General features: G+C 39.8%; 1 protein-coding gene across 2 annotated transcripts in view; it reads left to right on the forward strand.

Annotated features, from left to right (window-relative positions):
- The first annotated feature begins 5,535 nt into the window (after window positions 1-5,535).
- FER (FER tyrosine kinase) overlaps window positions 5,536-23,802 on the forward strand; it is a 452,653-nt gene continuing 434,386 nt past the window's right edge. For both annotated transcript variants that reach the window (XM_030817473.1, XM_030817480.1), the window contains exon 1: window positions 5,536-5,580. The gene's annotated coding sequence lies outside the window, so the exon portion shown is untranslated. The remainder of the gene's footprint in view (window positions 5,581-23,802) is intronic.

Here is a 23,802-nt window from a genome sequence, read left to right on the forward strand (position 1 = left end):
TCTAGATTGTAAATGATCTCTCCTTGGAATTTAGGATATTGCTCCATTTTCTTCTAGCTTTCAGTATCATTTGTTAAGAAGTCCAATGCCTTTCTCTGTTCTCATGTCTGCTCTTTTGTCTGCATTCTGTTATTTTATCTGAAGCATTTAGGGAATTTAAAAAATCTCAGCTGTTCTGACATTTTAGGATTAAGTGCTTTTGTGTGAGTCTTTTTCATTATTTTGCAAGCCGTTCATCAGATCCTTTTCAGTCTGGAAACTCAGGTCCTTCAGTACTGGGGAAAAGTCTTTCTTTGCTAATTTTGCCCCCTCTCCCTGTCTCCTTTTTTCTTTCTATAGATTAGATGTTTGATCTCCTGAATTGATCCTACATTTTTTTCCTCATATTTTTCAACTGCTTGTCTTTTTTTCTTTTGAGACTTCTCAATTTCATTTTATCATCTGCTATTGAATTTTAATTTTTTTTTAACTTTTCAAAGTTCGTTTCTCTCTCTGAATTTTTCTTTAGAAAAATAGCCTCCTGTTTTCATTTCTTTAAGGATTGGCAGACCTTATTTTTGACGTGATTAGGCAGGGCATCTGTCCATTTTGGAAAATCCCCCCACCCCCACACCCTCAGTACTCACTAGTTATAAAAATACTTTTCCTCAGGCAAGTCAATTTCCCTAAAAGGAATCCTCTAAGATCTTCTCTGAGGGACAGGAACATGAATACAGTCATTATGGGAGCTTGGAGGGTAAGTCTCATAGTTTAGTATGTAGACTTTCACGTATTCCCTTTACCCCAATGTGCAGTAGGCACTTTTCTCCTAGTAATATTCAGCTGTCTCTGTATCTTCAAGATCAGAGCTTCTCTAATGACTCCAAGGAGTAAACCTTGTTGTCTCTGGATTGTGGTAGAGTAGTGTGTTAACCCAGCTGCTTGGTAGGGGAAGTGATCTTGATGGGGGAAGTAGGGTCTCCCTACTCCTTTTACAGACTGTCAAGCAATCCTGTTATTTACAGCCTCTTTTCTCAACCAGGCCGCCTCAGAGATCCCTAGGCCTGAACCTAGGCACTTTGGGAGGCCAAGGGAGGTGGATCACTTGAGGTCAGGAGTTCGAAACTAGCCTGGCCAACTTGGTGAAACCCCGTTTCTAATAAAAATACAAAAATTAGCTGAGTGTGGTGGCACATGCCTGTAATCCCAGCTGTTCAGGAGGCTGAGGCACCTGGACCTGTGTTTATGTTGTATCAAGGATTTTCAGGACATAGCAGAGATAAATGCCTGAGTTCAACACACCATGTTGAACAATTCACTGGTCTCATGCCAAACATACAGACTTTCCTGAACTTTTTTGCCTTTCCAAGTGAGAATCTTTGGGAGTTAATCTGGGAGTCTATTTTTGAAAAGATCTTCAGGTGATTCTGATAATATCACACATATAAATTCATTATTACAGCACTGTTACACAGGCACACACATTTTTCAGTTAACTCTGAAGCCACAATGAACCAGGGATAAGGGGATGAGGAAAAGGACAGGTCAATTCTGAGAAAAGGCCAGGCACGGTGGCTCATGCCTGTAATCCCAGAACTTTGGGAGGCTGAGAGAGGTGGATCACTTGAGTTCAGGAGTTCGAAAGCAGCCTGGCCAACTTGGTGAAACTCTGTCTCTAATAAAAATACAAAAATTAGCTGAGCGTGGTGGCACATGCCTGTAATCCCAGTTGCTTAGCTGGAGGCTGAGGCAGGAGAATAGCCTGAACTTGGAAGGCGGAGGTTGCAGTGAGCTGAGATCACACCACTGCACTCCAGCCTGGGCAACAGTGAGACTCTATTTTAAAGAAATTAAAAAAAAAATCTGAGAAAAGGATGGCTTAAAAAGGGACAGGCCTTTAGTGATCCAGGGGCATTTTGGAGAAGGCATGTCTTGATATGAATGTTGGTGGATTTCTTAATGGAGAGCAGGTCAGGGAAGCAGGAGAACCGATATTAATTAGAGTACTAGGATGGCCACCCGCTGGCTGGGAAAGATGGTTGGGAGATGGTGTTAATACATTTGACATCTAGTTTGAAGACAGAATAGATGTTTTCTTCCTTCAAGTCTACTTCATTTTCTTTTCTTGCCTCCCCCTCCAACTACCCTGCTATTTTCCTAACACAGATTCAAAAAATAGAGGAAACGATTAAGCCATTTTGAAAATTTGAAATTTGGAAAGCCAAAACAGTCCTAAAGAAAATTTCACACAAATGTGACCTCTAGGAACAGTATTCATTCAAGTGAACACTTTTCAAAAAGAAAAAAAGATAACATCCACTGAAAACAAACACTGCAGCATGTATAGAATAAGGATAGATATGGTTTCCATACTGCATACCTCATCATCATCTCTATTTTAGGAGCAGTATGTGTGTATGGTTAGTTATGAATTGTGGATAGGTATGAATTGTGGATTAGAAAGCAGAGAGTCACAAATTAAAGGAGTTGGCAGAAAAGAGACACAGATGAAGAAAAGGAGGGAGGGGTAAGTATGGGAACTACTGAACTAAGATGGCACACAACCAAGATTCCTCTTGCAGTCTATACTTTTAAACAGGAAAAAAGGGAGGTGGAGAGATGGGGTGAGGCATGGATGGTGCTAATCAAAAAAAGTAAAAAACTTTTCAATCATTTTTTATTACCCACCCAGGTTTGATGTCCACATTATTATTTTCATTGTCCAGTAAGTAAGGCTATTAGAACAGACAAAGTTTGGTATTTGAGAACATGGAATATATACTAAGGTGACACACAGTGTTTATTAAATGTGTTGCAATGCAACGTGATAATTCCAACAGAGGAATAAAACGTGAAACTGGATTTGCTATATATTTTTGTATGCTTCAAAAGTGCAGCATAGGTTTTTGCCACATTCATTTACTTCAAGTACATTCTTTCACAACTGCATTTCCTCACACAATGACTGGCATATGGTAGACAACTTTTAAAGTTTTGGAATGAATAGGTGAGAACTCAGAGAACAATTGTGGATATGGAAAGATTCTTACTGTTTTTCTAGATTTGGGTTCCTTAACACAAACACACACGTTGTGTATCAAACAGCTCTATTTCTACCCTATCTTTATTGAAAGCTACTTTCTGCAAATATGTAATAACATATTCAACAACCACATCTTTCTACATCTTGATTCCCTTTGTATAAAGCTGGAGAAATTCTAAGGTTCTTGGGAAAGGTATTCAGTCATGAAGCAGTCTCCAAAGTTGTATTTTGGCATTACCTAACTAAATTTTCATTCATTTCATTCTTATTGATATTACACACAACATTTGATGTTCACAGAAAATTCACTTCGATTTTAAGAAGTTTACTCACAGAACCATAGTTTGTGCATTTAACAATCACTATGAAATACATATGAAATATTAACCATCATTTTAGAGAACATTTAAAAACTCCAAAGTAATTAATTTCCTTAACTTTGTCATCCCAACATTCTGGGTATAGGCATTGTTGGAAAAATATAAAACCAAAATCTCCCAACCTAGAAATCCTCTCCACAAACGTCAGTAGACAAAACACTTTTATTATTTAATATGCATTAAACGACACTGTGATGCACATCACAGGCTATTTGCTAAGAGATTGCAAAGACAGAAATCTTGCCCTTTTATATAGCCAAGTATATACGACCCATTACATACACGTTTTCAAGATGAACAATAACTAGTCCTCAGGTAAGAGGACCTAACATTTGACACATACAATTCATCTTTACTTAATAATTGGGGTGACCATCTGTCTTAATTGGTTTTATCCAGAGGAAAAACAAACTTCTCCTGTCTTTATGACGGAAGGTAGTTTTGCAACATGGAGGAAGTTGCTCAGCGAAGTTAGGCTCCTACTCTCTCACAGAAACTGGGAGATAGAGAGGGATGCTACTCCCTTGATATGTGCAGCATTTAAGAAAAAAAAAAAAAATAAAGGTCCAGAGACATTCCTGATCATACAGTTGACAAGACCTATCTAGTCCTCAAATGGATTTATACACATTTCAAAGAGTTGAGAAAGTACTTAACAATTAAGAAAGTACTTAAGTTTTCTAAGGGACGGGAAATCTCATCCTCCATTTTCAACAGGGAGAATTAAGCTTCTTATTTAAAATTTTTATGTTGGTTTTTGTTTCTTTAGCTTTAAAACAGTAGACTTAAAAAAAAGTCCAACTTAAGATTTATGTTTTTCTATGTGTAGGGCTGTTCTCTATGGCTAAATAAATAACCCTGCTTAGAGAAAATATTCACCACTCTTCTTTGGCTCCTATGTAACTCAGTTTTTGAGAGGGAGGGGCAATACCGGATTGACGCTATGTGGTTCAACCAATGCAAAAGATAACACCGCCTTAAAAAGTCTACTACAGGAACATGGGAGGGTCACACCCTCGAATAATGACGAATACCTATTCTACTGTTACTGATCACCTAGTAATAATCTTGTAGTTCACAGTACTCATTTTTCACCAAATTCTTTTGGTGAAGGACGCTTCAGAAACGGCCATCACTGAAGAGCAGACCCGTTTGGGTTCTCCACGCATTCTAGACTCCCGAAGAGGTAAGAATTTATTATAGGGGGCCACTCCCAAGACCTGCTGTATGCTTTTAAACATCCATTACAATTCCAGCATTGAGTTTCTAACATTTTTAGGCAGGCTCAGGCACTGGGAGTACAGGATTTAAAGACAGTTCCTGTCCTTAAGGGACTCAGAGTAAATGGAGTTGCTGAAAACCATTCTAAAGCAATGCACGTTAATAACAGATGCAAGTAAAACGTGGGAACGTACAGGAAAAAGTGACCAATTCTGAGGCTGAAAAGTGCCTATTTTAGGGGTGGGGGCCTCGCGGCCCTGAAGCGGCTTCCCTTCCCGGAGATTTCAGCTCCTGGGATCGCCCAGCGCCCTAGGGGCACACTTAACATTTTAATCACGCCTCCGCCCCCACTCTCCGAATTCCTTTCCGGCTGCTGACCCGCCGAGTAGTCCCTTCCAGGCGGCCTCAGCTTATCATCGCCGGTCCGGCCACTTCCCGGCCGCGGCCAGGCGAGCCTCCCAAAGTTTCCTGTGACGCCTTCGTCCGTCTCCGGCGGCATCTCACCCCGGCAGCCCAGGACACCCGCTAGGGAGGAGCAGGTTACCGAGGCGGGGAGAGCGGCACAAACGCGCAGACCTTGGGACTCCACCCGGGCTGGTGAGCGAGCCCAGAAGGCGGCGACCGCAGCTCCGCGCCTCCACTCGCAGGACCCGCCGCCTGGGCTCAGCGTGCGCCCACCCGGCCTAGGGCCCAAGTCCTGCCCCTTCGGGGTCCGGGCCAATCGGCCGCTCCCCGCCTCCTGGGAGGTAGTGGAGGAGGGGGCTGAGGGCCGGGCGGCTGCGCCCGCCTCCCGCTCTTGCCCATTGGCTGAGGCCTCGAGGGTGCCCGGAGACCGGAGTGCAGCGGGATTGGTTGCAGAGGTTCGTGACAGTGGCGCCTATTGGCTGTGGCAGCCCCCGTGACGCGGGGTGGCGACTGGCTCCGGAGTCTGAGGGGCTCGGGCTTGTCAGGTTCTAGGTAGGTGCGTTTCGCGCCGCCGGCGGTAGGCGCTGTTGCCCGGGGCAACGCGGGGGGAGGGGGGAAGAGGAGGGAAGGCAAGCCTAGAGCGGGGGCAACAATGCCTACCCGCAGAGGGGCGCCCGGGATTCGGCCCGGGCGTTGGGGGCTGTGCCGAGGCTCTTCCTCCGCCCTCAGCTAGCGCCCCCCCCAACCCCCGTCCCTGGCTGCAGGGTCATCCGCCCATCCTCCGGCCCGCAGCGGAGCATTCCTGGTTGGGGCTTGGGCCGGGCTACACACCCAGCCCCACGAGGGCCGCCCCTCCCACCATCCTGGGACCCGAATGCTGAGGGGGCGGGTGCCGGCGCGAACGGGCTGTGGCAGGCGCAGTGGCTCCGCCCCGTCGCGGGGTCTGGGGGCTGGTGGGCGTGAGGCGGGGTGGGGGGGGACTGTGGGCACCGCCCAGTCTTGCCTGTACCCGCAACCCTTTTCTCGGCGGCACTCATCTGGGCGCCGCCGTCCTGCTGGGGGGGCACCCTCAACCCCTGGTGTTCTCCCAATCCCTTCCTGCCTCTGGAGCCCCGCCGTCTCCCTTGACCCGTGCGGTCCTACCCAGCTCTCCTATCTGTCACCTTCTCCCGCTTTTATCCCCCACCTCATCTTTCTCCTCCGGTCTTGGCCAGAGGTGTCCTCCAAGAGTCTAATCAAGAGATAGATCTTAAGTGTGAAGCTAGTGGTGTTGTCGGTAATTTCTGCTCTGTGGTCTCTTTGCCGGTTAGAATTGGGGAGATGTTTGGAGGCACCTTCAGGGGTCATCTTTCTGCCTTACAGTTTCCCTTCGGATCTACTTTCTGAATACGCTCATTGGGTTGTGTTGATAGGGGCAGGGTACTTCTTGCGCAAATTGAGGACTGTACTATGAGGTGGGCACTTTGTACTTTTGTGATTTTGCCATCCACTGCAGTGCAATCCAAAATCTAATAATTTGTTAAGGCTGGTAGCCTTACATTTTTTCCTTCGCCTTATGGTTAAAAAAAGAGAAGCTTTTTAACCTTTTTAATTCAGAAGTTGCATATATTAATGGTGGTCTCACTATCACTTTGACATAAACTGCTGTAAAGGTGTACTGCCATTTTCCTTTTCTCCAGATATTTTAAGATAATAAATTTCTCAGATGAGGTTACCATATATAAAAGTGTAATGGAAAATCAGTAAGAGAATAGATCAAAACTATTTTAGTGATTAATTTCAATTCATATGTGGAATGAGAATAGGATAAAAAAAACTTGCAAAATCTATAGTGCAGTATTTGTATATACCTGTGTTGCCTTTAAGAAGACATTTGTGAATAGCTCCAGGTTTGTCAGTCAGGAAAGCAAGAGTGTATCTTTTTGTAGTCCAGGGAAGCTTTTCTGCTAGTACTTTTGAGCCAAGAGAATTATGCTTCCAAAGATGCTGGGAATATATTAAGAGAGTACATAGGCATACTTCTGTTTTCGTCTTTGAAAGACCTTTGGTGAAGATCTGTTTCTCTTCTGCATTGATTGTTGACGGCATTAAATATACGTAATCTAAAACTATGTAGTGTCAAGTTGATGCAGCTTCTGCACTACTTCAAAGGTTGATGTCTTTAGTTCAGAAGAAATAATTCAGGCTTTGGTAGACAAATCATTTACATTTAATCTTCGATGTAGATGTTACTGTAACTCTGGACCGTGAACATTTCAAATTTGCCAGTTTTTTCTCAACTATTTTACTATGAAAAATTTCAAACAATGCAGAAGAGTCGAGTTGAACCCACCACCTATATATTTAGCAATGACGATTTCAAGACCGCTGTTACACAGTAAACATTAAGGAACAGCGGAACTGAAATGATCAAGCTTAAAAAACCAGCGTATGTGGCCGGGCGCGGTGGCTCATGCCTGTAATCCCAGCACTTTGGGAGGCCGAGGCGGGTGGATCACCTGAGTTCGGGAGTTCGAGACCAGCCTGACCAAAATGGAGAAACCTGGTCTCTAGTAAAAATACAAAATTAGCCGGGCGTGGTGGCGCATACCTGTAATCCCAGCTACTCGGGAGGCTGAGGCAGGAGAATCGCTTGAACCCGGGAGGCAGAGGTTGTGGTGAGTGGAGATCGCACCATTGCACTCCAGCCTAGGCAACAAGACCGAAACTCCATTTCAAAAAAACAAAAACCACAAAAAGCCCAGCATATGTATATACATGTATATGTAGTATGTAGTATATATGTATATACACACCACCAAATTATAAGGTGCTTATTTTTGTTTGTAAGTGGGAATTGTACTTACTAAAACTATACTAACTTAATTACATGAGGCTATTCAGAGCAATCTTGTGAGTGAGGTAGGAAGTCATCATCTTTGTAATCAAGGCCCAAATAAGTAAACTTCATTTTGGTAATCAGACAAAAGGAAATCTGATGAACTTGTTATACAAATAAAAGTTTTGCTTCGGCTGGTCGCGGTGGCTCACGCTTGTAATCCCAGCACTTTGGGAGGCCGAGGCGGGCGGATCACGAGGTCAGGATATCGAGAACACGGTGAAACCCCGTCTCTACTAAAAAATACAAAAAATTAGCCGGGCGTGGTGGCGGGCGACTGTAGTCCCAGCTACTCGGAGAGGCTGAGGCGGGAGAATGGCGTGAACCCGAGAGGCGGAGCTTGCAGTGAGCCGAGATTGCGCCACTGCACTCCAGCCTGGGCGACAGAGCGAGACTCCATCTCAAAAAAAAAAAAAAGTTTTGCTTCAAAATTGGACTCCTGTGTAAATAGATTATAGTTTTGTACTTGATTTATAAATAAACATCTTTTGGAGGGAAGTCCAAGGGACTATCAATTATGTAAAATTTGGTAACTTGATAAATTGGGTCAATCTTATGTCTGTTCATTTGGAATAAGAATGTATTTTTGTAATGGAAAAAGCTTACAAATGTGAACTTTTTTTAGTAGAATTTCTTCATGGAGACTGAAGTAATTAGATTTAAGTCAGTATTTCGATAGGATTCAACGATCTTGGGTGTTGTCTCATGGTTCTGAGGAATATTTTGATATAAAACTTCAATTTATAGTAAAGGAATAAGTGGAAATGGGTATAAATTCACACATTTGTGTATTTGTAATTTTTCTTTACCTGGCAAATTCCTGCACACCTCTTTAAGTATTTGAATCTTGCTTTTTAGTTTTTGCATACCCGAAATCTGTTTTTCATACTTAGCTCATTCATATAGTAATTTCTTAAATATTAAGGGCTATGTCTCAGAATTTATAGATCTTTGGATTGCTTTATTGCTATTTTTCCAAATTTCATTTGTCTTTGGTATGCTTATGTATGGTTGACCTATTATGCTATTGAGAGCCTAAAGGAAACAATTAGGTCACAGTTTTAGAACTTTAGTTGTAGATCCAGTGAACTCAGAAAGAATTGGATTTTTTAAAATCAAGGCTCCAATTTTCCCTTCCCTCCCTTCCTCCTTCCCTTTTTTACTCCTTTTCTTTCTTATTTTTATTTGATTATAAATGTTAAATGCCTTACAATCAATTCAGAAAACTATAGAGAAGAAAATGAAGTCACCCATCATTCTACCATAATGATTTGAAAACTAACAAACTTTGATTTCTTCTGTAACACTCTACCACTTATTGAGATTTTATGGTTTTCATTTCAGTGTATCTGCATTCACATCAAAATTTGTAAGAGTTCCTGAACTTGAGGCTGTTACCTTAAATTAGAAGAGGGCTCCTAGATCTGGGGGAAAAATGGAAAAGAATAAATAAGGGACAGATTAGAGTCAGAACAAGAGGAATTAGACCGAAGCAGTTACTTTTTCATATTCTGTAATATAAATATTTAGTTTACCATATAAAACTGCTGTATGGCTGACAAAATATGGGGCCATATTTTTTCTTTGGAATTCAAAATATCTAGGTAAAACGAAGTATTCTTGGTTCTTTTCAAGAAATATTTCAGATTTCTTCATTTTTGGAGGATATTACATAATTCAGCTTTAAAAATTTAATGTCATGCATGATTTGGAATTATTTTAAAAATATTCATATCAGACAATTACTAATTTTTATTCATCATCACCATTCATTATAAACTTGATATTGTCACTTTTTTTAGTAGGTATTAAAAGACTGGACATTTTATGTAGGTGTTCCTTGCTGGGTTTCAAAGTGTAGTGAAAAGAAGAGCCATTTATTTTAGAGTCAGATAATCTGGGTTTTAGTTCCAGTTTCTGTTCTGTGGGATCTTGGACAAGTTATTTTATCTCTTTAAGTCATAATTTTCTCATCTATTCAATAGGGTTAGTAAAATTGCTGCACTAGCTTGTTACATAGAAGAAATGAGACAACGTAGGTAAGATTTAGGAAGTATTCAACTGACTTTAGGAAGTATTCAACTTGTGTATTCAGTTCTTTACATGGTAACATTGATTTTATCTCTTCTTGTATTAATGTGTTTATTATACCATCCACAAAGTCCTTGTTTCACACATAAGAAATTAAAATATAATTAAATTTACTTAAATTTACAATAAATTTACTTAAGTTGAATGACATTTGCCATTTATACAAATAAATAATTAGAAATATCTCAGATTAGCTGTTCTTTTTATAAATCTTAGATTATTGCATGTCAGTAGGGATAATTATAAATTTACTTTAAATGATTTTTAACTCCAAAATATCTCCAGTTTGTCTGGATTCCTGATTTATTTTTCTTTTTCCCTAGATGATCATGTGTTTTTGGATGGTTGCCCTAAATTCCTTTCATTTAAACCACAGGTATTAGCTACACGTTACTGTCTTAAATCTCTAACTAGTGCCCCCGCAAACACATTTTCTCAATCTGTTTAAAATTTAAACGTTATTTTTAAATTTAATAATACCCTTATTTGTATATTAGTTGTGTCTTTTCCACCTCCTACTGAAACATATGATTATTTTTTAAGGAGCAGTATTTTACAGATACCCCTATTTCAGATTGTGTGTTCCGTAAATATAGGGTTCAGATTCTTAAAGAACATACAGTTTAAATGGGCAGACCAGCCTATAGTTATTGTGTGCAGAGAAGCAAGCACTGAACTGAGTTAGGAGTTGAACTAGAGTCCATATGGTCTCATCCAGCAGTAAAACAGATTTTTGTGATCCAAGTCAGTTTTCTCATATTTTTTCCCGTCCAGGTACAAGATATTTACATGTATGACATATTCCACTGTGCAGTTTTCTAGCATGCCAGCCCTAATTCAGTCTCTCTCCTATTCAAGAAAGCATATTAGAATGCGGATGATTGAGAGTGACATCATTATGGGTATAAACTTGAATCTACTCTGATTTATTGGAGAAAGTGAGTCATTAAAAAATGTGGGCTGGGTGCAGTGGCTCATGCCTGTAATCACAGTACTTTTGGAGGCTGAAACGAGAGGATCACTTGAGCCTGGGTAACATAACGCGACGGCACTCTACAAAAAATTAAAAAATTAGCCAGATATGGTGGCATGTGCTTGTACTACTACTAAGGAGGCTAAGGCAGGAGGATTCCTTGAGCCCAGGAGTTCAATACTGCATTGAGCTATGATTGCAGCACTGTGCTTTGGCCTGGGCAACAGAGTGATTCCCTGTCTCAAAACAAAACAAAAAAGTGTGTAAGTATTGTTAGTAACTAATACTGAAGACACCTTACAATTCTGTAGTTGGGACCCAAGTTATTTCCACATTTTCCTGAAGTGAATGCCCGTTTAGTTTTTCTTATCATTCTTATAATGCTACATAAGAAAATATTATTACACTAATTTTATGTCATTAAAAGAGTCCTATATTTAAAAGTTAGAATAACTTAAATGAACATTTAAAAATATTTGGGTAACAGTACCTCAGTCTGTATTGTGACTAGAATAACACTAATTATTGTGCAAAAATTGAAATTAGTTTTCTAGTATAAATCATTTTACTTGCAAAAAGGCTATTTCTATATCGAGACTCATGGTTTTAAGAGAAGTGGAAACAGTACTAGAATTTTTATTTTCCAGGCACTTAGAATATAAAAATGCTCTTTACATTGGCTCAGTCAGAAAAGTATCTTTGCATTACTATGAATAGAGCTTAATTTTAAATCACTCATCCTATGTGGAAGTACCACGTATAATATACAGTTCTAAGTGAAGACTTAGAAAAACTATGTTCAGAAGACCTTTGATATTTGCAAGTGGTATTTCCTGAAACCTTCGTGAATCTAGGATATAACCACCTCCGTAAAATGCCGTCAAATTTAGTGGAAAAGTTTAAGTGATCCCTTCAGACCCGTACAATCCTGTAAGTGGGACTCGAGTGATTAAAGCTATTAATTTTTTTGCTTCTGAAATGAAGACAGACAACTTTGCATTACATTATTTGTATACACGCAAGGTTCTTATTCTTGCCCCTTGTATTCTATAGTTTGCGGAATAAAAGAGCATTTCTGGCTTAATCACAAAGCTTCCTGCGTTGTCACAAGGTTTAGTCCTTGGTCGCTGTAATGCTTTTCTGTATGCTGCTGTTTCTTGGATGTTTTCTCCTTGGAGTTGAACACTTCTGTAGTATGTGTCCTTTTTACTCTCTGGATGTCTTCAGCTTGGGAGACTTTCCCAAGCTTCTGTGGATTGATGGGGCTGTCTTGTTAATTTCACATTATACAAAGAAAAGTGCATTTGACTCTTCTAGCAGTGTTCAGGTTTTTTTTGTTGTTTATTTTTGAGACAGAGTTCCACTCTTGTTGCCCAGGCTGGAGTGCAATGGCACAATCTCAGCTCACCGCAACGTCCACCTCCCGGGTTCAAGCAATTCTCCTGCCTCAGCCTCGCGAGTAGCTGGGATTACAGGCATGCGCCACCACGCCTGGCTCATTTTTTTGTATTTAGTAGAGATGGCGTTTTACCATGTTAGTCAGGCTTGTCACAAACTCCTGACCTCAGGTGATCCACCCGCCTCGGCCTCCCAAAGTGCTGGGATTACAGGCATGAGCCACAGCGGCTGGCTGCAGTGTTCAGTTTTGATAACAAATGGGTCAGTAGCCACCCTAGCAGCTGTACCACATCTTGTTTTATGAAAATATACATATCAGCCGGGCACTGTGGCTCACGCCTGTAATCCCAGCACTTTGGGAGGCCGAGGTGGGTGGATCACCTGAGGTCAGGAGTTTGAGACCAGCCTGGCCAACATGGTGAAACCCTGTCTCTGCTAAAAAAATACAAAAATTAGCTGGGCGTGTTGGCACGCACCTGTAATCCCAGCTACTTGGGAGGCTGAGGCAGGAGAATTGCTTGAACCCGGGAGGTGGAGGTTGCAGTGAGCCGAGACCGTGCCATTGTACTCCAGCCTGGGCAACAAGAGCAAGAAACTCCATCTCAAAAAAAAAAAAAAAAATAATAATAAATACAATAAAAAGAAAATACACAGTGTCTTGACTTTCTCTTGAATTATATTTCTTTTAGAATTACATGCTTTCTATGTACGTTCTTATATGGGTTAACGATTATTTAAATTTTCATTAAGGTTTTACAAACTTTGCTTTACTAGGAGCAAAGGAAACATTTTCAGGTATCACCTTTTTTCTTTGTTTCGGTATAGAAGTGTGTGATGGACTTTGTAATATGGAAAATCCAGTCACTATCGCATTTCCTGTCCATTCTGAATCTACTCCAGATTTATGTACTTGGCTAAGTACCATTACTTTGTGATGCCTGTTTACTTTTAATATATTTAATAAATTTGCTATAGTAGAGTAATTAAGGGGAACTAAACAATGTAGTTGTTTCAGATAATTATTAATGATAACATACAATGGTAATATGTAATTATAGGTCAATATAACATTAATATACTATGTAATTAATTAATGATAGATCAGTATTTCAATTATTTACAAGCATTTATGTTGGGGATGATGTGTAAGAATCTTTATGTAGATTTATATACAATAGAAACTTTTTACAAAGGAAGAAGCCAATTTCTTTCTCCTACACACACACACATTTTTTGTTTTGTTTTTGTATAGTTCTTTTTTCTCTCCTCGTCAACATTTTAACCTCCCAGGTAGAGACAGTTTCTGTCAATATGTCTTAAGTCTTTTAGTAAATTACATGGCTTCAGATATAATGGTGGGGGCACTAACATTTCTTTAGTGCCTGCTAAAAGTGCGATGCACTTTTGTACATTTCTTTTGAATTTATGAATTTGATGGCTTGCATGTTCTTTTTGTGATCTGGAACCAATTTTAGTTCGTATCATTTATCCAAGGAGACCCAGTTATAAAATGATACTGGGTTTTGAACTTGGGTGTTTCATACTCTAAACCTGAAATAAATGTAAATGGTAAAAGTCTAAATATAGTAAACTATTAATAGTCCTGGATTTAATAGAAGTTTCACCTATTTGGGAGTGACTCTAAAGGTCTGTGTTGAAATATTTGCAGTTTTGCTGAGATTACTTCCTCTTATTAGAAGCAAGACCCTAAGATATTCATGCTCCTGGCTAACGGTCTTGTGTCTATATCTTGCTTTGGCTTTGTTCTGTTTGAGATTGTCCTATACTATAACTTCTATGAAGTTATAAAATGTATCTTTGTAAAAAACTTTCCTGAAAAAGAAAGCCAGCTGCTAGAAGTGGAGAGAGAATAAAGAGGCCTGAGAAGGTGGTGGATCTTAGCTAGAAAACAGACATTTTTGAATAAGTTTAACAATGGAATGTTGAATTCAGTGAGTCTTCGATCTTGATGCACATCAATCCTCCATGCCTTAGAGGTAAAAAAAAGTTAATTTGTGAAACATTTTCATTGAGTGTTCCAGCTCTGTCAAAAATTCTCATGGTCTTTAGACAGACTTCTTGAAAATGTCAGGAATCTTAACGTACATGAGTCCTGTCCTCCATCCCTTCTGTCCCACCCTCAACAATAATATTTGAAAGGAATTTGTTTATTAACAGCTACTACTTTCTAGAAGTTAATATAGTTCTGACAAATATCTTAAATTGTTCGCATAAACAACAGTGTCCTAACTTCTGGGATAATGGGGGTTTGCTTTGGTGATTATTTCACAATTAATGATAACAAATATAGGAGCTAGACTTTGGTGGTTGCCTGTTTTAAGTTTCTGATTTCTTTTCTGTATTGTGGAGTCTGGTTTACCCTGTGTCTGAAATTGGCATTCTAAGATCTAAATGTCTTAGCTTGGAGATACCTGCTATTATATACAGTAATGTCATGGATTTTGAAAGAGGATGAAGATGGTGAAGAGATAGGCATGGCCTTCAATCTACATTATAAAAATGATGTAGAAATGTTCTATGCTAGACAAGAGGCAAGCTGTTGCAGGAATGGGACAGAAAGCAGGAAGGCATGTGATTCTTCCATTTTCGGTCTTTCTACAGATGTTACTAGTATACACACCCCATGTGAGGATTTAGCTTATGGGTACAGATAATTATAAAGCATAGAGAGGTTTCAGACTGTTTTCCTGAGAGGGAGTATGGTGTGGTGAAAAGAGCAAACCTACCTAGAGTTGAATCTGTGCTCCTAGTAATAGCTGTATGAATTTAGACAAATAATTTAATTCTTATAACTTTGGGATTTTTCAAGTTCAAACTAAGGGTGATAATACTAGAATTTTCACGATTCTTCAGTTGCATGAGACCAAAACTCTGCTCATACTTAGGGCACTGAAACTAAAAGTATATTCTCTTTAGGTACAGATAAACTCTCAGGTAGGCCTTCTCCATGTGGAGTTCTGTGACATTTCTTTCAGTTGGGTTCAGGAAGCCAAACATAAAGAGTTCCGTTTTCCTTAGTTCTAGCAAAAGTTCCAGGATTGTGTCTTGCTGAATGATTCCAATCATTTCCCCATCCCTGATCCCATTGTCACAGGTATGGTGTATGATGATAGGCCATATCTGGATTAGGTGCTAACTACTGGAACTAGGAATAGGAAGTGTGGTCAGCTATGTCTAAAACCTTTGGCCTGAGAATCGCAATGGTTAGAATCACTGGAGAAAGGAGAAGATACTGTGACCCTGGAAAGAGGGAGTAGATGCTAGGTGAGCAAAATGCATTTACTATAGTCCTCTAGCGTGCATACATGTCCTCCCTTGTATACATGCCCTTGAAAAAAATGCCCTCACCTATCATTGTGTAAATTTTTTGCTTATAACTTTCGATGCATTTACCACCTGTCCCTCAACAAAAGAAGACAACTAAGAGATTTGTTTAAGTACTGCATCTAGCCTTAAGACTAGGATCTCTGGATAATTTCTTTAGTTCTGTTTGAACAGACTGTCTCAGGGTCTAGCAACTTGCAGTTGACCAGTATAATTAATTGTAGTAAGGCCAGTATTCAGTGATAGAAGGAAAATAGCATGTGGACAACAAAAACCCTTAATTGATATCCTACTTCATCACTCTTAAGTTCTGCCTGCTGTAAAGTCCTGGACATGGACATAATTCAGGCAAGTGCTTAATCGCTTTATAACAAGGATGGCCTTTCCCCCAGTTTCCAATACTTTGTTCTCATTTCTGTCTGAGACCTCATCAGAATAGCCTTTGTTGTTCATATTTCTACCAATATTCTGTTCATGGCGACACAGGCTTTTTCTAGCATTCATCTTCAGAACTGTTCTAGCTTCTAGCCATTACCCAGTTCCAGAGCTGCCTCCACATTTTTAGGTATTTGTTATAGCAACATGCCACTTCTCTGGTACCAATTTCTGTCTTAGTCCATTTTGTGCTTCTATAACAGAATACCACAGACTGGGTAATTTAAAAATAATAGAAATTTATTCTCTCACAGTTCTAGAGGCTGGAAATTTCAAAGTCAAGGTGTAGACATCTCATGAGGGCCTTCTTGCTGTGTCCTCACATGGCAGAAAGCTGAAGGGCAAGAGAGGGATGAACTGTGTGTCCTCACATGGCAGCAGAGAAGAGAAGAGAACACATTCCTGCAAGCTCTTTTTGTACCAGCATTAATCCATTCATGAGGACTCTACCATCATGGTTTAGGTTTAGGTTTGAGACCTAAAGACCTTCCAAAAGGCCACACCTTCCAATACAGTGACCCTGGGGAAGTTTTCAATACGTGAATTACGGAGAGCACACATTCAAACTATAGCAACTGGAAGAGCGAAAAAGGGGAAACAGCCCACACAGATACCTCATCCATAATACAGGTATATTTCACTGGATAGATATGACAAGGATTTTTTGCCCTGGCAGTAGAATAAGATTTTTGCTTAGCCAGTATGGCAGAATGGATGTTGCGTTAGCAGTCACAAAAACAACATTACTCTTGTACATCTCCATCAGAGTTTTTGGGTTACCAGGTGCATTGTTGGTGATCAATAATATTTTGAAAGCAATCTTCTTTTTTTTTTTTTTTTTCCTGAGCAGTAGGTCTGAACAATGGGCTTAAAATATTCGGTAAACCGTGCTGTAAACAAATGTGCTGTTATACAGGCTTTGTGTTTTCATTCCTATAGCACAAGCAGAGTAGATTTAGTATCATTCTTATGGACTCTGATATTTAGAATGGGCAATGAGCATTGGGTTCAACTTAAAGTCACCAGCTGCATTAGCCCATAACAAGAGTCAGTCTGTCCTTTGAAGCTTTGAAGTCATGCATTAACTTTTTTTCTGTAGCTATGAAAGTCCCAGATGACATTTTCTTCCTATATAAGGCTGTTTTCATCTACACTGAAAATCTGTTGTTTAGTGTAGCCAAATTCATCCGTGATCTTGGCTAGAGTTTTGGATAACTTGCTGCAACTTGTACATCACCACTTGCTGCTTCACCTTGCACTTTTGTGTTGAGATAGCCTCTTTCCTTCAACCTCATGAATCAATCTCTGCTAGTTTCAGAGTTGTCTTCTGAAGCTTTCTCACCTCACCTAGACTTCATAGAATTGAAGAGAGTTAAGGCCTTGTTCTGCGTTAGGCCTTGGCTTAAGGGAATTTTGTGGCTGGTTTGATCTAGCTAGACTACTAAAACTTTCTTTGTGTCTGCAATAAGGCTGTTTTGCTTTCTTGTCATTTGTGTGTTCACTGGAAGAGCACTTTTAATTTTCTTCAATAACTTTTCCTTTGCTTTTACAATGTGGGTGTTTGGTTCAAGAGGTTCAGCTTATTTGGCTTTCTTTTCTTTTCTTTTTTTTTTTTTTTTTTTTGAGATGGAGTCTCTCTCTGTTGCCCAGGCTGGAGTGTAGTGGCACGATCTTGGCTCACTGCAACCTCCAACCTCCACCTCCCGGGTTCAAGCAATTCTCCTGCCTCAGCCTCCTGAGTAGCTGGGATTACAGGTGCCTGCCACCACGCCAGCTGATTTTTGTATTTTTAGTAGAGACGGGGTTTCACCATGTTTGTCAGGCTGGTCTCGAATCCCTGACCTTGTGATCCACCCACCTCGGCCTCCCAAAGTGCTGGGATTACAGGCGTTAGCCACCACGCCTGGCCTATTTTGGCTTTCAACATGCCTTCCTCACTAAGCTTAATTTAGCTTTTAATTTAAAATGAGGGATGTGCAACTATTCCTTTTATTTGAACACTTAGAGGCCTTTGAAGGGTTATTAATTGGCCTGATATCAAATTGTTGTGTCTCATGGAACAGGGAAGTCCAAGAAGGAGGAGAGGGAGTAGAGAATGGCTGGTCAGTAGAGCAGTCAAGACACACATAACACTTATCAGTTAAGTTCACTGTCGTATATGAGTGTGGTTCTTGGTGCCCCAAAACAATTAAGATAGTAATATGAAAGATCACTGATCACAGATGACCATAAAAAATATAATAATAATGAAAAAGTTTGAAATATTGTAAGAATCACCAGATATAACACAGAGATGTGAAATGTGTACATGATTTGGAAAAACGGTGCCAATAGAGTTGCTCAGCGCAGGATTGTAATAGACCTTCAATTTGTAAAAAAGGGAATATTTGTAAAGTGCAGAAAGTCGAAGTGCAATAAAACAATATGTACTTGTCTGATTTATGAGAACAGCAATTTACCAGCTATTTTGCTTATTAAGGATTGCTGACTTCTTACTCTACAGTAGAGGGTTACCAAGTTTCCTTCACTTTCTATTATTGACTCAGTCCCACATTTTGGAAGTGTAACTGGTATTACCTTATTTCTAGTATAATTATTATTATTATTTTTTTTTAAGACAGAGTCTCACATTGCCACCCAGGCTGGAGTGCAGTGGCATGATCTCAGCTCACTGCAACCTTGGCCTCCCAGGTTCAAGTGATTCTCCTGCCTCAGCCTCCCAAGTAGCTGGGACTACAGGTGTGTGCCTCCACACCTGGCTAATTCTTTTTTGTATTTTTAATGGAGACAGGGTTTTACCATGTTGGTCAGGCTGGTCTCAAACTCCTTACCTCAGGCAATCTGCCTGCTTTGTGGTATAAATTTTTATATTTGTTAGGCTAGTTTTGGATGCCAGTGGCAGACACCTATTTAACAATTTAGTCCTTCCCATCTTTGTAAATGGCAGCTCCATCTTTGTTTTTGCCCTGACCCCAGTGTGAGGAAAGTTATCCTTGATTCTTTTTCTTTAGTTCCTCAACTTGTCTTTCAGCATACTCTGTTTTCTTCAAAGAAATACCTATAATCTGACTTGCTCTCACCACCCCTACTTCTATCATCCTGGTTCAGCAACATCCTTTTTCTCCTTTTACATGATTCCTTAAAAAGTCTCCCCACTACTACCGTTGCGCTACATAAATAGCCTGTGTTATCCTTTTTAGACATAAGAGATCATGTCTCTTCTTGTTCAGAATCTTTCAGGGGTTTCCCACATCAAAGCTCAAGTCCTTAAAATGAGCTATAGTTTCATGGTCCTGCTTTCCTTCCTTCATGCAGGATCTTTCTCTGAACTAGTTCTTCTCTGAACTGTAGTTTAAAATGGGCCATGGTTTTGTGGTTCTGTTCTCCCTCCCTCATGCAGGATCTTTTTACGATTTTCTCCACCATTCACTGCACACAGTCTTCCTTGTTTTTCCTCAGATATTTTATACTTTCTGTTCTCTCTGCTTAGAATGCACTTCTTCCAGATAGCGGTTCCTTCAGCTAACCATGTGACTAACTTCCTTATCTCCTTCAGGTCTTTGGTAAATGTCACTTTATCTGTAAAGTCTTTAATCACTCAACATAAATTTGAAATCTCCTACCTACTTCATACTTACCTTTTTCTGCTTTAAAAAATAGTGTTTATTACTACCTAACACTGTGTATTTTACTTACTTATTTTGTATTTTGTTTGTTTCCTCTCTCTAGAATATAATCTCCATGAGGGCAAGAATTTTTACCTGTTGTATAGGAAAACTCGTGACACACAGATAGCATAGTAGGCTTTCAGCAAATATTTGTTGAACAAATTAATAAATAAGAAAAAAATGTGTCATTGCCTCATGTAACCATTAACTCTGAAACTCTGAAGGGACTGAGAATACCGTTTGCAAACAAGCAAGTTACCTTGCCATACTTTTATATACATACATTAATAGAAGAGCCCTGGGTCAGAGACTCAGAGGGTTTATTACAGCAAAAGCAGTGGCCAGAGAAATAGCTTAGTGCTGGTTCTCCCTGCCCCATCTCTGTGACAAAGCAATGTGATGAGGGCCAAATGTTTACCTACACATGCAGCAGATTTGCATCACAGGAGAGGAGCCTTGAAATAAGGAGACTCCAAACTTGTATAGAGTGTTGGCACATCTGCCATCCTCCCCTGCAGAGCAAGAGAGAGATTACTCATTAAGCACAAAGCTTCCAGAGGAGAGGGAGAAGGTATCTTTAGGTTTCTTACCCTAGAATATTAGTAAATGTTTCCAGGGAGGGGAAGGAGAAGGCTTAATTTCTCCAAAGGTCTTTGGAGTTTTCTATCTTTAGGGAGATACTATCTCTAGCTTCCAAGGCTGTCTGTTACACAAATATCCATTTGTAGTACATTTTGGTCAGAAGATTCTGTGCAGGAACATGAGAAATGCAGTGAATTGTTTCCCAACAGTAATTCTGAATTTCAGCAGCTATATCTGTTTACATCTGAACTCATATTTAGGGGCAAAATACTTTCAGACATTTCTCCGTTTCTCTTCTCTTGGTTCTTTATTTGGGTTGTTTGATTGTCTAGTAGGAACTTACCATCATCTTTCAGTTTAGCAACCTTGGCTGAAAGATAACTTTCCTTCCTGATTAGCTTCTGCAAAAATGTTGGGATTCAGTATTATCTGTCCAATTTGGGTAACATACCTATTCCTGAACTACTGCTTGCGAGAAGGAATATGCTGATTTCCCAGACCTGGGTTATGTTCCTACCCCAGAAACATTAGAGTGCTGGTGATCAATGCCACCCAAACCACGTGGATTGATGATAAGAGAAGGATAGTTCGGGAGAAGAAAATTAAGATGCTGCTACCAACAGAAGGGGAGATAGATGCTTCAGAGTAAAAAACAACACAGGTCTATTACTTACATGCACATGCAACTCACAATCATTTAAAAAAAAATAGAAACTTACTGTATATAGATATAACTACTTCATTTATTTTTTACCTACCACATATCATGAACAAGAAATTTTCTTTGAAAACAATTTTATTTTATTTTTAAATTTAATTTTATTGTTTATTTATTTTTTTTGAGACGAAGTTTCACTTTTGTTGCCCAGGCTGCAGTGCAATGGCACCATCTTGGCTCACCACAACCTCTACCTCCCATGTTCAAGCGATTCTCCTGCCTCAGCCTCCCAAGTAGATGGGATTACAGGCATGCGCCACCATGCCTGGCTGGTTTTGTATTTTTGGTAGAGATGGGGTTTCTCCATGTTGGTCGGGCTGGTCTTGAACTCCCGACCTCAGGTGATCCACCCGCCCTAACCTCCCAAAGTGCTGGGATTACAGGCATGAGCCAGTGCACCTGGCTGTGAAAACGTAATTTTAAATGGTTGTAAAATTATACGTAAATTCATTGTTTAAAATAAATAGTTTATCAGAATTGGATTTTGAAAAACTAAGGGGATATTTATTAGAGAGGTGGGGAGAGTAGAGATGGGAAAGAGAAGTAGAGCCAGGACTAGGGTAAGGCAAGAGAGTTGCCTAGGACACAAAATATGAGACATAATCACTTTTAGGGTCATGCAACTGCAGGGTGGCACTTGCATGATCCTGAGAGTATCTCCTTAAATTTTGCGCCCCAGGTATTTCTTTTGCATCACCCTAGTCCCATTTGTGAAGATAAATTCAGGGAATAGGAACTATTTTTTGGCTATGAATGTGAGTTAGAGATGAAAGTATGTGTAATTGAGGAAGTTCGTGGGGAAGATTAAGGTGCATTAGAAAGGAGTCATGCATTTTCAGCTGTTATGTATGGAAACCTTTGCTGAGTCTGGTAAGCATGATAATACCTTTGAAGTAACACAAGGAATATAATTTTTTTGATTCATAGGTTTATAGTAGTTTGAATTTTAAAAAGTTCCATTTAGAGATGCCACCAAAAGAAGTTGTTACTTTTAACCAAATCTTTTCAATATCAAAGAAAAATGCTTTTTGTTTCATTGAAAAATAAAAATTGTAGAAAAGACTGAGTTAGAGATTGAGACACAATACGTGGGTCCTTTGACTAGCTTGCTTTCTTTTCTCTTTTCTTTTTTTTTTTGACAGGGTATTGCTCTCTTACCCAGGCTTGAGTACAGTGATGTGATCACAGCTCATTGCAGCCTTGACCTCCTAGGCTCAAGTGATCCTTCTGCCTCAGCCTCCTGAGTAGCTAGGACTACAGTTGACTAGCTTTCCTGAGCAAGATACTTGACATTGCTCAATATTGGGCATGGAATCTCAGTTGAATAGTTGTCTTTCTTGAACTTAGGTCTGTGGAAATAACCATTTCCATAGCAAAGTGAGAGACCAGAACAGGGAATTCTAGATAATGCAACTATCTTTGCTGATAGAGAAGAGAGTTTAAACATTTTTCATATTAATTGGATGATCCAGTAATTTTTGGGTTTGTCTTTGGAGTGGAATTGGATACATATATAATGTGTTTTGTTCCTCAGAAAGCCGTATGAGTAATACTGTTTACTGAACTATACTCTGGGGATTTAATTAAAGATGATGTGTTGAAAGCAGTCAAAAGTGAAGTCATGACTGAATTTTTTCTTTTTTTTTTTGAAGCAGGGTCTCACTCTATTGCCTAGGCTGGAGTGCAGTGGCACGATCATTGTTCACTGCAGCCTCAAATTCCTGGGCTCAGGTGATCCTCCTACCTTAGCCTTTCAAGTAGCAGGGACTACAGGTACATGCCACCACGCCTGGTTAATTTATGTATTTTTTTTTGGAGAGACGGGCTCTCACTATGTTATCCAGGAGGGTTTGGAACTCCTGGACTCAAGCGATCCTCCTGCCTTGGCCTCCCAAAGTGCTGACATTACTGGCATGAGCCACCTCATCTGGCCATCATTAAAATTTTATATTTAAAAATAATTTTGTCATGAATTTTATCGTTTTATATAACAACTCTTGTTTAAGCCTTACTTGACACCAAAGTGTACGAATCAGAGGAAACCATGATTCATTTTGGAATTTCATTCATTTGGTAGTCACTTGTTTGATGGCTACTGTGTTCCAGGTACTGTGCAAGTGGCTGACTGCGTTAAGATAGAAATTCTTGTGTCAATCATGTCACAGTTTATGGAAGAAGAGAAATGTATTCACACTTCAATTACACATAGATTAGATTTCCAACCAGTTCTAGCTTTAGGAGCTTTGCTATATCTAGAAGGGAATAAAATGCTTTCCTAGGGGCGAAGGCACCCTTTGGAAATGGTTAAAAGATTAGAAAAGTAGACATGGAGAATATGCCTGACATACTGTATTTGGTCTGTTTCCTGACCAGAAGGAAAGGAATAATCTTGTTGGTAACATTTATGGAATGTCATCTGACTGATGTGAAAGTCAAGGCAATAGGGGAAATGATGGGAAACAGAGTAGGCAAACAAAAAAGAAAAGCTTGGAAGAAGAGGAGAGCTTATGATAAACCAGGAAGTTGGGATTAAAAATAGTACGGCACAGACAAAAAGTGAGATGTTGTAACAGGGCTATAAACTACATATATTGACATTAGTGATAAAGGAGAGAGTGACCAAGAAAACCTCTCAGAAGAGTTCACAGTTTTCAAGGACTGAAGGGAGAACAGCCAATTCAAGGAT

This window comes from Nomascus leucogenys, chromosome 2 (assembly GCF_006542625.1).
Source record: "Nomascus leucogenys isolate Asia chromosome 2, Asia_NLE_v1, whole genome shotgun sequence".
NCBI lineage: Eukaryota > Metazoa > Chordata > Mammalia > Primates > Hylobatidae > Nomascus > Nomascus leucogenys.